The following is a 14,429-nucleotide window of genomic DNA, read 5'->3' on the forward strand; positions in this document are numbered from 1 at the left end:
GGTAAAGTAAGTCATACCACTGAGCCCAAAGTCAGTGTGACAGGGAAGTATATACCTACCCATGTGAGAGAGAAGAATGGATATTTGCTGAACAATAATCCAATCTGTTACTCATAGAATACTGAAATGACTTAATTTCTCCTTCAAGCTAAGCTCATTGTGGATAAAGACTGTGTTTTATTCACCGCTGCATTTTCCATGCACTGCCCAATTATTTCAGTAGGTGATCAGTGTGTTTTGTTTTTGCTTAGTGAATGAATGTCCAAAGCAGAATGTTTGATACAAGTAATGTAGCTTTAGGGGTTATATACTTTTTAAAGGTTAATCTGCATTTTATTAGGGCCATTTATGTCTGTATCTTTCACCAGTCAATTAGTTAGTGCCTAAGATGGTAAACCTCTGTCCAATCAAGTAAGAAGTTCACAATCTTTTTTTTTTTTCATTTCCCTCTTGAGTCAGATCATGGAGGTGAGTGTTTAGATGTCTATGCATGCTTGACTCTAGCAGAGCATGTGCTTTGGCTGAGCCTGGGGGATTAGAGTTTCAATAATGTGCTGCCGTCTGGCACCTAATACCCTCTACATTGGTACTGGAACAAAGTTACATTTCCTACTTCATCAGAACATGCCCATGTATATATCACCTTGTACTTTTTTGGTCTGCTAAGCTGAGGTTGTCATCTATGCAGGTGTGCAAGAAAATTGGCATAGCTATGGAAGTTATTTTAAAACACCTTTGCTTTTTGTTTTAAAAGTTATTCATATATATGATGAGATTTATATATATCATATATATATGGTGAGATCACTTATAATGTCAATCCAGAAATAGCCACAGTTAACATTTTAGAGTTTATTCTTCTTGACTTTTGTTTGTGTGTTTATATACAAATAGGCATGTATATATGGATATAGATACATATATGTGTACATACATAGATGTAGATGTAGATCAATATAGATTCTAATACTTACATTTTATTCAGTATATGTAGTACTATATCATGGGATTCTTTCTATGTCATCTTTGAAATGGCTGCTTAGTGTTCTCTTGATGAGCGTAGTGTAATTTATTTAACTAATTTACTTATAAATCTATCGGCTATGAAACCAAACATACAAATTTCAGTGATTTAACTCAATAAAACTTTATTTTTTCTTTGTGTTTCTGGTTAATGAAAGGCTTTTTACTTGATGACCCAGGCCCCTACTATCTTGTGACTCTGCTCTTCTTTAGGGTCTTTCAGTCAGCTGGAGGTTAGGAAAAGAGCATGAGAGATCGCCCTTGGGAGATTTTTACCACTCAGGCCTAGAAATAGCATTCATCACTCCTTTTTATAGCTAAAACCTTTTCATAATGGAAGAGAGAGATCAAGTCTGTGGCAGACAGCTAGCCATCTCTATCACAAAACTATATTTTTTTCAATAAAATAAACACCACCATGAAGAAAATCTTTAGTCTCCTGTGTTATTTTGAATTGTCCTTTTATTTATAACACACTTTGCTTAATATATTGCTATCTTGTAAAATTTGACCATTAGGTATTATTTGACCATTGTATTTATACTTTTTATCAATAGGAACAATCCCATTTGCTTTTTTTCTACTTGAATTTAACTTTTTCTGATACTAATTTTCACCTATTTCCTTTGTTTGTATTTTTGCCATTCGATTTACTTTAAAATTTTCAATTACAACAAATGTGTTCATGGTAATTCAAACAACAAAGTTGTATATATTACAAATTAATTTATCTCTCTCTTTGATTCTTTGTTATTCATGTATCAAAGATAGTCATTATTCATAATTTACCCTATTTTCTAGTATAATTGTCCTATGATAAGCATACATGTATAATTTTTTGGGGTTTTTTAATTAAAATTATCTATTTTGTAGTAATATGCAGGTTCTTTTCTTTGCTTAATAATGAAATGAATAACATCCCTACCCCAAATTTCTAGGTCTAATTCATTCTTTTAAATAGTGACCACCAAAAGTTTACGATGTTTTTTGCCTCATCAAATCATCAAGAACATTTTGGAGGAGGCCCCTGTTAGTTACTGTGAAATAATAACTCTTTGTTTTTGCCTCCTTGCTTATTTGGGAGATTAAGTCATTGAGGGGGCCTTATTTAATTTCCCTCTCCTGTTCATGTCCTCTGACCACTTTTTTGTTGCTGATTTATAGGTATTCTCTATATATTTTGGATTATATTTTGTGCTGTATATGTTTTGCACATACCTCTTTCCATCTGTTATATGTCTTTAACATTGTAGGCTTTTGGTCATATAGATGTTGTACATTTTGATGCAGTTGAATTTACGAAAGCTACTTTTATGGCCTTTGCTTCTTCATTCTTCTGAAAGGTTTTGATGTTAATATAGTTACATTTATGAATCTTTATGAGTTGTGAGTATTTCATGTTTAATAAAGATATCCCTTCTCAATCCTAAAGTCATGAAGTGATTTCACTTTTTTATAATAGTTTTTATTTTTTTCACATTTAGTTCCTTAATCTGTATGAATTTTATGGAAAGCCAGTTGTCCTAGCGGATTGATTGAATAATCCATTCATCTCCCTTAATATATTTTCTGATACATATAAAGTTCCCAGACATACTTGGGACTCTTTCTGAACATCTTATTGTGTTTCATTGATTTATTTGTTTCTCTTTGCCAACGATACCTGTTTTGATTAATATTTGATATTTAGTAAGGTAATGTCTGCCTCCTTGTTCTTCTTTAGCATTGCCTTCTCTCCTTTAGAGAGTCGTCTACTTTCCATATTAATTTTTGAGTCAATTTTATTGTTCCACAAAAGTAACCTACTGGGATTTTTATTGGAGTCATATTGAATTTATAGATTAATGTTAAGGAGAATTGGCACTTTAAAAGATCGTGTCCTTTCTTTGTTTTCTAATCCTGCTAAATACTTCTATTTGATGTAGCTTTGTTTTTACTCTGGAATTTAGGGAAAGATGGAGTAGAGAGACAAATATTTCTCTTGAAACTAGACTTCTAAAATTATAGAACCCACTGTCCTTCAGTCACATAGTTTTTTGTCACAGGATAACGTATTCTATAAAAACACTGTGTTATTGTTTGTGGGTGTAAGTTTGACTCATGAACAACTATATTTCAATTATGTTCTGTACTGCCGATTCCAAATACGATTGGCCTCAGTGAAGTCTGATAGCAGCACATAGGCAGCTCGAAAATTCTAAAGATGTACCTATGACTTATGTCTTTCCAGACCATTTCTTAGAATCCTGCCATTTAAACAGAGAGATCTAGTACCTGAGATTTCACAATTCTTTATTTTGGGGCAAAGTACTATAGTTCCAGGATCTCCTTTTTATATGGGAAATACACTTCCAGGGTAATTAATCATTGATGCTTTTTCAAAATCATTGTATGTAACAGTTAGATAGGATTGTTGCCTAGGATACCAGGCAAATGAAGAAAAGAGACAAAATGGGAGAAGCCTTATTTAGGGAAGAGGAAGAGAGATTATGTTGTTTCAACTTAGAAAAGACTGTCTTGGATGGAGTAAATGTGGGATGCGGGGAGGAGGGGATGCCCTGCTTGGAGGAACAGAACTACACAGGATTCATTGTCCTGGTGAGGGGCGGGTGCGTGACTGATGTGCACAGAGTGATTTGGAAAGGAAAGATGGAATAGCGGCAAAAGCAAGCCGCACCCCTTTCCTTATCTGTATATTAACCGTTTCCTCGTCTGCTACAGGAGGTGAAGCTCTGGGCAGCCAGGGGATGTCTAACACATCTGTGGCAGGCACAGTGACTGCCAAATGTGGGAGAAGTGGATGTGGGAGAAGTCACTTGCAAGCTTGGGTGGAAAGAAGGTGGAAAACACGTGCTCAGTACACTCCTTTCACTCAGAGTTTTAGAAAGAAACCTTTCTGCATCTATTAAAAGCTGACATGCCATTTACTTAGTATGGAACCTCTGGAAGTATTTATAATTACGAATGGGGCATTTAGGTAGATGGAGCACCAACTCCATAACATGAGTTTGAGTGTGACACTGGCCTTAACTCTTCTACTCTTGGAAACATCTGGTGGGAATTTTAATCTCCACAGATCATCAGAATTGATCTCTAACGTTGGCACAAAATCCATTTCTGACTTAGGTGAGCGTGGAGAAAATAGAGCAGTTATTTTGTCCTTTCAGTAGTGACTGAACTTGATCCCCCTGATGTGGCGCTCACCGTGGCGCTTGCTGAACTCCCCCGAGGAGAATCAGTGGCTCAGAGAAGGAGGAACTCCACGCCTGGGCAGCGGTTCCTCACGTCTGTCAGCAGGCAGTGCGACCTGCTCCCGAAACTACATCTGCGACAGGGCATTGTGTGACATGCTGCCATTTCAGTCCCTGCCTTCCTGCTGGGGGTTAACCCTTCATAAACGTTTAATGATATTGCAGAAGCGTGTTTATATAAACTATGGTAGAGTTATTGTAAAAGACACATCCATTTAAAACTTAGTTTAAAATTATTATTTCTAAAAGAGACAAGTGGAGGACACAGCTCCACTAGGAAGATTTAATTTAATCTCTTCTTATGGGCAACAGTGAAGAAACTGTGTTCCCCTGGCTCACAGGTTCCTCTCAGTTTTCACTGACAGCCTAGAGCTGGGAGAGGTTAAGAGCCACGGGGAATGCTGGTAGAATGAAGAAGACGCCTGTGGTCCCACCGCGCGGGTCTCCCTCTGCTTTGTTTCTGCTCCTCTCCAGGCAGCGGCCCCGGAACACCTGTCTCTCCTCCCTTCTCAACCCCACACAGGTTCCTGACCCTTTGTTGTCATCCTCGCTTCTTAGGAAAGGAGACCAGCTGGCTGCTGCGGGTCTGACTGTAAGACCTGCACTAGGAAAGCAGAAGACACGCCAAGGATGAGGCGGGAGCGGCTGCACGGCCGCCAGCCCCAGGGCGCAAGTTTCCCAGGTTCTCTGTCCTTACCGTGAATTAGCTTGTCACGTGCTGTGCCTCAGGTGCTTGGCGTGTCCTAGACATCACATCATTTGAAATTTTCGTCTTCCACGGTACTTTCACATGGTTTTAGAGACGTGAGTTAACTCAGATGAGCTGAACGTTATGCAAAGGGGAGAACAGTGTCACAAACAAGGACACTGGTTTTCCTGCCCAGGCATCACGCTGAGCACAGCTCGTGCATTAGACGATTTCACCTCACACAGTCCTGCCAGGAGGAGATTTATGACGACCATGCCCGAAGGACACGTGTACAGACTGAAGGTCACAGATGTCATGAAACTTACCCAAGGTCACACAGCTGGAGAGTTTGGGGCCAGACTCTGAATCCAAGGGGTATGACTCCAGATGCTGCTCTAACCTCCCATGTGCAATGACCAGGTGCATTCTTCTTACAGACTGTCCCAGAACCTGTCACAGGTTTCTAATACAGGGGGAACTGAAGTAGATAGGAAGTGAATTCATCCTGTCAACAGACATTTATTTTGCTTACTCTGTTCCAGGCGCTGCTCTGGGCACAGCAGTTACAGCCACGAACAAGACAGAAGTCTTGGAGATGATATTCTTGTGGATGGATGAAAAGTGGTGAGTCCCCCAGTTCACCTGGTATATTTGCTGGTACGTTAGTGAATTGCTTTCATAAATCAATGAGTGATGTGAATACTGCAAATTCAAGCTGTAAGAATCGGTACTTTAATCATTAATTTTCATCATCGTTGTGACCAGAACCGCGTCTTATTCCTGTGAGTGTCCCCCTCACTGAGCACAGGACGTTGACATCTGCCTCTGGTGGCTCATCAAAAATTGTTTGTTGAATAAGAGATTGTTATGGACATAAAAATTTATGTACATTACTTTCCATTTTTTAAAGAAAACATGGCAATTTGTTCTTGTGAGTAATGTAAACCAAGTCTGATTCTTAATAACTGGCCGTTGGTTTTTTGAGTAATTTTACAGCCAGTCTTGATTAGGAATGTGGAATTTGAAAAAAGTGCAATATTTAAACAAATGGTGGATTAACAGAAGTGTCTGAATGCTTTTCCTTAACTAAAAAATACTCTAGATTTATTTTTTTTCAGTGACAAAAATAATAGCAGCCTTCATGCCCTGCTTTTCTGTTTGTTTGTTTGTTTTACCATTTGTAAGTAGGGGCTTTGTAGTCCGGAATCTCATTCTGCATGTCTCTGGAACACTTATTGACAGTTATTACTCTTCTCTTTATTGAGCACTGAACACTCCCTTCCACCACAGGGAAATAAATTTTCCATCGTTTATTTCAATTTTATATTTTAGATGTTTTAAAAGGTAATTGTACTTTTATCTGTTGTCATCGAATTTAAAAAAAGATGGAGTCAAACACTTGACAAATTGCCTGCCAGCCAGTGTCAGTGGGGGACATGATGTCAGGACTTGGTTGTCAAGGAAGGCCGGGAGGAAGACACGTCCCCGAGAAAGCAGGCCTGCGTGCGTTCAGATCAGTGGTGGGCAGTAAAGTAGACACAAGAACACAGCCTCCATTTTTAGGGATGTAGACTTTTAGAGCTGGAAGAACCCCGGAGACAGGTATTCCCCTAATTCCACAGAGTAATTATCAAGATGATTAACCACTAAGGAGTGTGGTTTTCCTTGCCTTCTTATAAATATGGAGCTTGGAGTGAAGGCAGGACTAGAATCCAGACAGCCTGAAGCTTGTCGGTTGTTCTTTCAGTTGATTAATTCATTCTTGTACTTTATGCACTAAGCTGAGCTGGGTGTAAGCAGCTATGAAGTGATGAGGACGGAGCAACTAATGACCTGGGACGGTCGGGGGGGTGGGTCTGGAGAGGAGAGGGCACTGGAGCACAGTGCACAGTAGACAAGATCCTAACAACCAGACCCAGCAAGCTCTGTATTTTGTTCTGATTCCTCACCAGAGAAAAAACAAACAAAAAACACAATTTATTTTTACTCAGAACTAAATGAATGTTACAGTAATCACCAGGAATCAATGTGATCAGGAGTATGCAGAAAAAAAAAGCCTGCAGTCATAGGATCACAGCTGCAGTTTCTTGGAACCCTTGGAACATAAGCCCAGAAAAATAAAATATCTTTTATTAATAAAACTCAGAGAACTTTAACAAAAACATTTCTTCCTTTCAGGAAATCTTGCATTTCTGTCAAAGCACAGAACCTAAAATGATAATGGCATGAGGCTCAGATACAAGGGCCTAAAACCCACAATAGCAAATTAGAAGCCATTCCTGGCTCCTCCCAGGACTTTCTGTCATCTCTAAGGTCACGTCTACATTGAGTTCATCCCTCCAACATTCGATGCAATTCCAGTAGAATTCACCAGATGGGTTTGGGTCCTATCAGGCTACTACACTTCTCAAAGACAATGTGTTAGCTATTGATAATCATTTAGCTTAACTAGATTCCCCCTCCTCCTTTAAGCTTATAATATATTAGACGTTATTTCAAATGCCACTGATTTACTATTTAAAAGCATATAATTGTTTCCAGGCCATCTTCTGGGCAAAGAAATTTTTGTCTTTTCTAAAATTTAATATCATTAGAGAATTTATAAAACTAGACCAAGGTGCCTAAATAAATACATATTTAAACTACTGTTTACACCTGGCCTCTTAGCAAACCACTGAAAATTTATTTTTAAATGCCATTTAACTAATATAAATTTATCTCTGTTTAATAACATAGGCCCTGCTGTAATTTAAACTACAGACCTCCCTTTCCTCATGTTGAAATGATTAGTAGAAAAAGAAAATCTCATAGAGAAATACACCAGAATGCAGTGATATCGGGAATCATTTAGGCCCTAACCTTCAGATCTTAACCTTCAGATCACAAGCACTGATGAAGTGGAGCCTGTGAAAGGCATGGGGGAGGCTCTGGGATGAACACGGAGAAATCACTCCCCTCTTCCAAGCCCATGTTCCCATGTCCATCCCTATGATAATCTCCTTTATGCCAAATTCCTCCTAAAAATCAGTCACTTTTTATTTGATTCCTGATTGGAGCATTTATTTTTCCTCAGCAGAATCCACGGTACAAATGAACTATTATTGTTTTAAGCCATTGAGGTTTTGAGATTGTTTTTTCCTGGAGCACAAGCTAGCCTAGATGAATCCAGTCACTTTCCAGGTGCAAAAAATGTATTAATGAAACTAGCGTTCAAGATAAGGGAGGCTGTATTGGAAATCTAATTGAGGCCATGGATTTCTTGAGTTGATTCCTTCCTATTTTGCCACTTATTCATTTCCCTGTCTTAAAGTATAATAGATTTTAATTATCATACACATTAATTTGGCCAACCTTTAATAAGATGTGGAAAGATTCTGATCTTCCCTCTCTAGGTCACTGCCTTGGATACAAACAGACTGCACATCTCTGTGATGACACCCATAGTGTCATTTCTCCAACAGATTCTCAATAGTCTATGAGAACCTAATCACTGGGCTCATTCCAGGCATCCATGTCACAAAATTTCTTGACAAAACTGACAATGATTGGCAGACTTGTTTGCAGCTGGAAATAGGGGCCAGAACTAGAAGCACCGGAGTTTAATGATTCTGCTTGATACTGGCCTTTGTGAGTAGAAAGAGGTGACAGATGCACTCACCTACTTTAAAAGGAAAGGACTCCCGCCCTACTACTTTTCCCATCTGAAATTCTTCGTCCAATTGAAAGTATACTCATCAGGAGTGGAAAGTTGTTATCTTTAAGGAAATATCAGAGCCCTTGTTCCAATTGCTTTCTGGCAACCCAGCACAGCAAGGTGCATGGGTTTGTAGGTAGGAACACCTTACCCCAAAGCCCTAAAGTGGATTCATGCTCAGCAGTCACATCTATATTTTGTTTGTCAATATCTCGTCTAAATTGGTTTCTGATCCTGTGTGATTAGTATTAGTTGTGGATATTATCTTCTCAGTGGTTACATTATCACTTTTTCTCTAAGTTTATACTGGTATCCCCAAATAGAGCAGCTGCCTGCCCAGTAGTTTAGCTTTAGTGATTCTTTATGCTGTATAACTCCTTATGCTGTATAATGGGGTAATTGTAGTTAAGTATGTTAGAAGATGCATGAAACATAGTCTGTTCAAAAAACATGTGCTGTTTTTTCTGCCTGGGGTACTGAGGAAACATTTGTCTCAGTATGATTAAGTCATTATATTTCCCTTAAATCAATCCCTCCTTTTACATTCCCTGACTTGGTTAGTGAAGCTTTATTCCCTTCCAGTTAAAGGCTGGACTATAAACTATAGCCAAGTTTGAATTATTTTGCTCCCTTGCATACACAGCACAAAGACCCCTTCGTTGAAACTCTATAGTCTCTTTCAGGATCATTCTTCTTTCACCATTCCTAGTGTCACTTTCTTCAAGTCTTCATTTATGGCAGTTAATGGATCCCTTTTCTATTTTTATATTGTCCTTGTACTGACCACATTGTATTTTAAAGGTCAGTCTCCCCTGCTGGACTGTGAGATTTTAAAGACTAATGTGCCTCAGTGTCTCTAGATACCAGGACAGGATCTGTGAACTAATAAGTTCTCCATAAATGGCTGTTGAATGAAGAGTTTCTGAGTTCATCTGCAGCCACTAGTCTCCCCTCCTAGGCATCTTCACAAACCATGATGTTAAACTCTTAAAGTAGACCTCCGTTCATAAAACTCTACTGGTCAAAAATGCTCACTGGCACTAGATTTATTAACAAATAAGATGCAGGCTCCACAGCCTAATATTCAAAAGCCTTCTCAATCTGCATGACTTCCCAAATCTTTCCTAAATCATTGTTTGAGAAAACTTAACAACAGAGTTCAGATGCACTCCTTGCTTTATTGCTTATATCAATGTCTCACCTGTGCTTTGCTCATGATATTTCCTCTACCTCAAATAGTTTCCCCTTTTTCTTCATCTTCATGTTCCAACTTTTTTTCTATTATTTTTTTAATTGAAGTATAGTTGATTTACAATGTTAGTTTCTGGTGTACATCAAAATGATTCAGTTATACATATATATTCTTTTTGCATATTCTTTTCCATTATGGTTTATTACAGGATATTGAATATAGTTCCCTGGGCTATACAGTAGGACCTTGTTGTTTATCTGTTTTATACATTAGTAGTCTGTATCTGCTAATCCCAACTCCTAATTTATGCCTCCCTCACCCCCTTTCCCCTTTGGTAATGTTTGTTTTCTATGTCTGTGAGTCTATTTTCTGTTTTGTAAATAAGTTCATTTGTATCATATTTTAAATTCTACATATAACTGATATTATATGGTATTTGTCTTTGTCTGGCTTACTTCACTTAGTATGACAATCTCTAGGTCCATCCATGTCACTGCAGATGGCATTATTTCATTCTTTTTTATGGCTGAGTGTATTCCGTTGTGTGTACATACCACATCTTTATCCATTCATCTATCAATGGACATTTAGGTTGCTTCCATATCTTGGCTATTATGAATACTGCTGCTATGAACATTGGGGTGCATGTATCTTTTCGAATTATAGTTTTCTCTGGATATATGCCCAGGAGTGGGATTGCTGGATCATATGGTAACTCTCTTTTTAGTTTTTTAAGGGACCTCCATACTGTTTTCCATAGTGGCTGCACCAATTTACATTCGCATCAGCAGTGTAGGAGGGTTCTCTTTTCTCCACACCCTCTCCAGCATTTATTATTTGTAGACTTTCTGATGACAGTCATTCCGACCTGTGTGAGGTGATACCTCATTGTAGTTTTGATTTGCACTTCTCTAGTAATTAGCGATGTTGAGCATCTTTTCATGTGCCTATTGTCCATCTGTATGTCTTCTTTGGAGAAATGTCTATTTAGGTCTTCTGCCCATGTTTTGATTGGGTTGTTTGTTTTTTTGTTATTGAATTGTACAAGCTGTTTGTAAATTTTGGAGACTAATCCCTTGTCGGTCACATTGTTTGCAAATATTTTCTCCCATTCTGTAGGTTGCCTTTTCATTTTGTTTATGGTTCCCTTTGCTGTGAAAAAGCTTGTAAGCTTGATTAGGTCCCATTCGTTTATTTTTGCTTTTATTTCTATTTCCTTGGGAGAGAGACCTAAGAAAACATTGCTATGATTTATATCAGAGAATGTTTTGCCTATGTTCTCTTCTAAGAATTTTATGGTGTCATGTCTTATATTTAAGTCTTTAAGCCATTTTGAGCTTATTTTTGTGTATTATGTGAGGGTGTGTTGTAACTTCACTGAGTTATGTGCGGCTGTCCAGCTTTCCAAACACCACTTGCTAAAGAGACTGTCTTTTCTCCATTGTTTATTCTTGCCTCTTTTGTTGAAGATTAATTGACCATAGGTGTGTGGGTTTATTTCTGGGCTCTCTGTTCTGTTCCGTTGATCCATATGTCTGCTTTTGTGCCAATACCACATTGTTTTATTACTGTAGCTTTGTAGTATTGTCTGAAGCCTGAGTGTTTTATGCCTCCAGCTTTGTTCTTATTTCTCAGGATTGCTTTGGCAATTCTGGGTCTTTTATGGTTCCATATAAATTTTAGGATTATTATGTTCCATCTTTATGTATTCTACAACATAGTAATTGTACTCCTCCGGTCCTCAGTCATTCAGCAGGCCTTTAGGGCATTCCTAGCATGTCCCAGACATTGTGTGTAGCAGAAGACATACAGAAATGGAAGATGCTATTGTGCCCTAAAGGAACTCAATTCTGGGGAATGGACAGATGTGCAAACTCGTGAAATGTGTGCACATGGTACTCTGGGAGCTCAAGGGATATGTACCTACCCCAGGTGAGGGAGAACAGTGTTGGGAAATGCACCATGGGGAGGCTGTAATATCTGGGTTGAGTTTCAAAACTTAGATATAAGTTAGCTACAAAAATGCATATAGTAGGACTATTATAAATGGAAAGAGCAAGAAGTGGCAAGATTCAGGGATTCTAGTATGGGTGGCACAATTGAAGCAGTCCCCGTAATTCTCACAGTTTGCCTGCCTTGAAACCATAGAATTGTGTCCATACCTCTCATGTACATACTAATTGTTGCCCTATATTATAGTTTTAACATGATAATCTGATCTTCATTATTAGACAAGAAAATGAGAACTATGCCTGATTTGTCTTCTTATCCTTAACATATCTTAAAAAATATGTTCTATTTACATAGTACATGATTGATACACGTTTGTTGACTATATGAATAATTTTAGTTTGCACAGTCCTGAATTTTCACTTCAGTAATACTGAGCATTTGGACTCTGAGTATTTGGTTCATTACTTTGAAAGAGGGGTTAGTACTATCTTACTTTTATTGTATCTACAAGAGAAATGCTGGGAAGCTGTTTAAATTTAAGGAAAAATCATTAAGGCTCTGATAATCATCATGACATATTCTTCTGACATTATGATATTATATTCAATATGTTATTGGTGTATGCTAGAAAAGCAAGTGCAAATTCCCTATCTGATAATGCAACCATTGCTCAGGCCACCTGTAATATTTGTGAGGCTTGTAACAAGAGAACCAATAAAGGCCCACATGTCATAAATCTGTGTATTTAAAATTTATAAATAACACTAAAAAACTAAGTAAAATATGCTCTAGGCTCCTACCTTGATAAGGTACCCTCCTAATCACCAGGAAGTGCAGGTTCACATTCCAAACTCTCAGACACTGTGGAGGTTGGGACTTAAAGATAGAAGCACAGGAGAAAAAAATCATATCCCTCAGGAGAAGCTAGTGGTCCTCTCCCCTACCCTTCCTCGCCCCTTGCATCCTCCCACACTAGGAAGCCCTTGTACTCATGTGGACAACCCCATATACAGGTTAAAACTTTCTTATGGGTGGGGGGGATGAAATAGATGAAGGAGACCGAGAGGTACAAACTACAGTTATAAAATAAATAAATCATGGGGATGTAATGTACAGCATAGGGAATATAGTCACTAATATTGTAAGAATTTTGTGTGATGACAGGTGGTAAGTAATAGTGGTAACTATTTCAAAATGTATGTAAATATTGAATCACTATGATGTATACCTGAAACTAATATGATACTGTATGTCAGTTATACTTCAATAACAAAAAAAGTTTATTCATACCTCCCCATTAACATCTGCCACTTAGTTACCCCTCGGGCCCAGGGCTGCACGCACCTGAGGCAGGTCTGCTCTCAGCATGCTGGACCCAGGAAGAAGCCCACACAGCCCTGGAAGGGGACTCAGGGCCATTAGAGAAGGGAATCCCTGGGACATGAGTACCCAGAGAGTGGGCTAGAAGTGGATTGCTAGTGGTCCAACCAAGAGCCCGGTCAGAGGCTTGGAAGGGGCCTGTGTGGTCTGGTCCTTAAAGCAGTATTTCTGCTTCCTAACATCTCCCTCAACACACTCTGTCACTCCCATGAAGATACAGTCACCATCATAGGCATTTAATAGCTTCAGATATATTTTAAGGGAAATTAATGTTTCTTCCTCCGAGAAAGATATAGTTAATGAAGAAAATATAATGAACATGTATAAAGGATCTCAGATTCTTCAAATATACAGCAGAATATTTTGTGAGTAGCTCAGGGGTACAAGTAATCAATATAGTGACTGTAATCATGTGTGAAACAGATTTTATCTTAATGGATTAACCAGGAAATAATGAAACAAAGGACTCTGGATAAATTGTTAAAGAAAACAATGAGAGTATCTATGAAAAATTAAAACCAAAAAAATCTGGCTGTAGAAAAGTCATCACCAGGATAGCTGATAACTAGAATCAGTCTGTCAAGAACATCTACAGTTTCCTGATGCATGTGAGAGCAAGGGGGTCTCCATCTGATAAGGTAAAATCCTTTGACAGAAAGACTTATTCTAACTTTTTAAATTTAGTTCAGAAATAACTATAAAATGGAATTTGCGAGACTTCCACTAAAATTATCAATAGAGCTGTGAGTTTGATATAAGCCTATACTAATTTCTGATGGCAGAAAATTGGTCATCTTTCTCAATGACAACTATGAAACTATGATCTAGGTTTAAAATACAAATGAATTTAATGAGAATTCTTTTTTAGGAATAATATTGCTTTGGAAAAGTTAAGATTTGATGTCTGTAGGTGTCAACTGGCAACAGTGGAAAAACCACTGGATTCAGAACTTGACTCCAGTTGGAATGGCAGCAGTCAGTTATATGACTTTGAGTGAGATATTCAAACCAATTATTCAAACCAATTAACTTTTGAAAAAACAGTTTCCCAACATACAATAGGGACAATGATATCTAATATAATTGTTGTGAAGATTAAATTGGGCCACATGTGAAAGTGCTTTGTAAATGGCATTGTGTTGTTCAATTGTTATATACTAATATTAATATTATGTGCCCTAACTCTCTCACTGTGATTTCTGATATATTCATACCTAAAGAATGTATCCCCTACTAGCTGATTTACTT

This window comes from Monodon monoceros, unplaced genomic scaffold, assembly GCF_005190385.1.
Source record: "Monodon monoceros isolate NGI ecotype Baffin Bay Population unplaced genomic scaffold, NGI_Narwhal_1 Super_Scaffold_22, whole genome shotgun sequence".
Taxonomy (NCBI): Eukaryota; Metazoa; Chordata; class Mammalia; order Artiodactyla; family Monodontidae; genus Monodon; species Monodon monoceros.